Source organism: Dendrobates tinctorius, unplaced genomic scaffold (assembly GCF_039654945.1).
Source record: "Dendrobates tinctorius isolate UK_male_01 unplaced genomic scaffold, ASM3965494v1 ptg000229l, whole genome shotgun sequence".
Classification (NCBI taxonomy): Eukaryota; Metazoa; Chordata; class Amphibia; order Anura; family Dendrobatidae; genus Dendrobates; species Dendrobates tinctorius.
The window spans coordinates 2906343-2910188 of NW_027361896.1; the positions used below are offsets into that span (position 1 = coordinate 2906343).

Genomic DNA, 3846 nt, shown 5'->3' on the forward strand with positions numbered 1-3846 from the left:
CCCCATCTCTAGCAAGTAGTCCAACGTATAGGTAATTCACTCCGTGATCCAGAAATCCAAATCCTTTCTGACGGCACCATCGACGTAGCAAGTTGTTCACCTGCAGAATCTTAGTCCACCTCCTTGTTCCTTGGCCATCCACTGGGAAGATGGAAGTGAAGACCACCTGCGCTCCCAGTTCTTTCACTTTCTTACCTAAGTTTTCAAAGTCACTGCAGATAGTTTCCAGGTCGTTTCTTGCTGTGTCATTTGTTCTCACATGTATTAGCAGGAATGGGTAGTCATCTGTAGGTCTGAAGAGTACTGATATCCTGATAGACACATCTTTAATTTTTGCTCCTGGAAGACAGCACATTTCTCTTGAAGTTATATCCAGTCTGCAGATAGCGGCCTCTGTTCCTCTCAACAGGGAATCCCCCATGACCACCACTCTCCGTTTCTTCTTCACAACATTTTTCTTTCTACATCCAGGATGACTCTGAGGGCGTACAAGGTTGAAAATTTGCTGAGTACTTTATGTCACCTCAAAGAAGAGTAGAATGGCAAGATGAGATGGTTTGATATCTTTGGCTTTTGATATAATGTATGTTGGAGTAACAAACTTAGTGCTGTTGTTATAGTTGTGATTATACTATGAATTTTTGTCTATTAACCAAAGTTTTGTACCTTGTTACCCAAAGTTTTGTATGTTTTGTAACTTTAGCCCAAGTTTTGTACCTTTACCCCACGTTTTGTACATTTTGTACCTTTTACCCAAAGTATTCTACGTTTTGTACCTTTTTCCCAAAGTATTGTACGTTTTGTAACTTTACCCCAATTTTTGTACATTTTGTACTTTTTTCCCATAAATTTTGTACGTTTTGTATAATTTACCCAAAGTGTTGTAACTTATCATTAAAAAAAGAAAGATAATAAATGTTCTTTGAAAAAAAAAAACAACTATTTTTATTTATAACATATTTACAAATTCATATAGTTTGGGGTGGAGATAGCACCCGAGGGGCTGACAGGGTGGACCACGTCGATAGTGGGGGAATGGAGACCGGGTTGGGGTGGATCTGAAGAGGAAGGGGTGGAGAAGACATGAGGTTGGGCAGGGAGTACAGCTTGGATAGGGAGTGGAGGTACAGATGGTGTAGGTGGGAGCTGGTACAGGGAAGGAAGCTGGCACGGTGAAGGAAGCTGGTAGTACGGGGAAGTAAGGTACGGGGAGGGAAACTGGTACGGCAAAGGAGAGGGAGGAGGGACAGTGGCTGGAGGGGGGTAGGTGTGGGAGGAACTACTGGGGCCAGTGGAGGGGCTTGAGAGGTGACCTGTGCTAGAACAACCTGGCAGGCTTGCTTGACATGCATCTGATGGTAAGGAGATAGCTTTAATATGTGCTCTAGTACTGCCTGAAAAAAGCAATGATTGGGCGACTTACTTGCATCTAATGCATCCTATCCAGATGACTGCTGAATTCAAGCATGCTGTTGTGCATGAGGTTGAATCCAGCAGTCATTTGCTCGGCCAAAAGTTTGATTGAGTTCTGGAAGGCTGCATTTAATTGCAAGAACTCAGGCATGTAGCTCCTTTCCTGACCTCTCTGGCGCTGCCGGCCAGAACCCAAAGGTGTTCTAGAGGTGGCGGCAGTGTCAGAGGGGTGGGGTAAAGGGAAAGCTACCTTGTCACCAGCAGCTTCATGTGACGAAGTCTGCCACGATGCTCCAGCACTGGTGGATGGGGCTGAGGGACACGACGTGAGGGAAGGTGCAGATGGGTCGGGTCTCTAAACGTGGTTCCCGGTGACGGACTCATGTGGGATAGCTCCAGAAGGGTCCAACTCTGCAGCAGGCTCCCGAATGCTGCAGATGGTGCTGTGGTACAAAGAAAAAAAAGAATTAATATATTGATATTGCATTGCCCTGGCTGAAGCTAAAAAATAAGGTTAGACATGTAAACATTTTGACTTAATAAATGGAGTGGGGAATATTTACCTACTGCTAACCATGGTCGACCAGAGGAACGACAGGGCTCTAGCATACTTGTAATTGTTTCTGCATCCTCCCTATCCACTCAGGGCCTGCATCTCCTTGTTGAACTCCCTCTTGAAATGATCCCTGAGTGACCGCCACCGATTGATAACCTTTTCACCTGTAAAGTGAAAGCACAAATTGGTTAGTATGCAACACATTACATCCTGCAACATAACTTACTGAACTGTGAATACTTACGTGCTTGATTCTGGGTCAGAGCATTGAGATACTCCCACTCTTCCACAACTTGAAGACATACTTCCTCCCAGAGCCGACGGTTCACGCCAAGGTCAGCATGGCGGTGGTACCCCATGTTCCACAGTGGCTCCCGATCTCAGACTAGATCGATGAGGAGGTCAATATCCACACCTGCCTCCTCACCATCCGAATTGGGAGCACGCTGTGAAGCCTGTTAAAAAAGACAAAAAACAAAAATATCATAAACTCAAATCATCCACATGAAGTATACAAATAGTAAAACACCAAAAAAAGTTACTTACTATCTGATGACCACCATGACGCTCACGCCGATGACCCTGGGAGGTACTTTGAAGACCTCTACGCCGAGCCCCAGAATGTGAAGACTATAAAAAAAATAAAAAAAAATGTGCTTTTTATGTAGACATATGTATTGTGTGTACTGTGATGTCTGTGATGATCTGTTTTTTTTATTTGTGTTGGGTGTAATGTGATGTCTGTGATGATCTGTTTCTGCAATGCATTTAGAAACTTACACTCTGTGTGCCCGCTCCTGGTATTTCTCCACCCAGTCCGTCTTCTTCTGGAAGCCCCTCTGATGCTGAAGCTTCCTGTGAAACCAGAATTAAAGCATATAGGGTTACAAAAATTTTTATCATAACCAAAATTTTAATTACCTCAGTTCACTGAAGCCATGAGGGAAGGCTCCCAAAAGAAGACAATGGCTGGTTTTCTCGAAGTCTCTGCAAGTATAGACACTTGTTAGCTACTATACAAATCATACATTAAGCTTTCTGGCCATTCTGTAATGCTGTAGAAAAGCCCCCGATGAAACCTGAAAGATAAGAAAAACACATTAGATTATACTCACCGGGGGGCGGAGTCGGGTGCGGTGGGTGTCGTGGATCTGTCCGGCGCCTCCCATCTTCAGATGATGACGTCCTACTCCTTGCTTCTCCCTCGGCTCCTGTGCAGGCTAAGTACTTTATCTGCCCTGTTGAGGGCAGAGCAAATTACTGCAGTGCGCAGGCGCCGGGAAAGGTCAATAGGGCAGAGAAAGTACACCTGCGCAGCAGACGAGGGAGAAGCAAGGAGGAGGACATCATCGTATGAAGATGGGAGGCGCCAGATCGTACAGCGACACCCATTGGACCGGACAGAACGCCAAAGTGAGTATAATATACAGTAACTCTTTTTTTCTTCTTTCAGGTTGCATCGGGGGCTTATCTACACCATTACAGAATGCTGTAGATAAGCCCCTGATGGCTGTGGCTGCAGCTGATCAGCTGATAGGCGAAAAATGGGGTGACAGATCCCCTTTAATACTTACATCACGACTTTCACTGGTGCACTTGCTTGGTTAGCCTGGCTTGGTCACACACTTTTTTCTCCAAGTATCTGCAAGTATAAAGACACTTTTTAGCTATTATACTAAGATTATTTCTGTGCTGTCCGCTGACTTAGAAAAAGAAAGGTAGCTCCAGAGCTATTAGGATTTCAACTCCTCCCCCCTAAAAAAATCCCCTTATGCCCCCCAAACAAAAAAAGCTAAGTACTTTAGTAGGTTTCTAAACAACCCCCTCTGTAATTTTAGATATGTGCGATACGCAAGGAGGCAAACCCTCCACCTCCT

The 3846-nt window shown here is 44.7% G+C and overlaps 1 long non-coding RNA gene across 4 annotated transcripts; it reads right to left on the reverse strand.

Annotated features, from left to right (window-relative positions):
* Positions 1–984: 984 nt before the first annotated feature.
* Positions 985–3123, reverse strand: LOC141059631 (uncharacterized). Of its 4 annotated transcripts, none has more exons than XR_012222569.1 (4): positions 2891–3123; positions 2750–2824; positions 1977–2599; positions 985–1856 (listed from the first exon to the last, which is right to left on the reverse strand). It is a non-coding gene; the product is annotated as an uncharacterized lncRNA (long non-coding RNA). The 4 variants fall into 4 exon arrangements; XR_012222568.1 differs by having other exon boundaries at positions 1977–2424; positions 2516–2599; positions 2750–3123; XR_012222570.1 differs by having other exon boundaries at positions 1977–2133; positions 2214–2599; positions 2750–3123.
* Between the last annotated feature and the right edge of the window lie 723 nt (positions 3124–3846).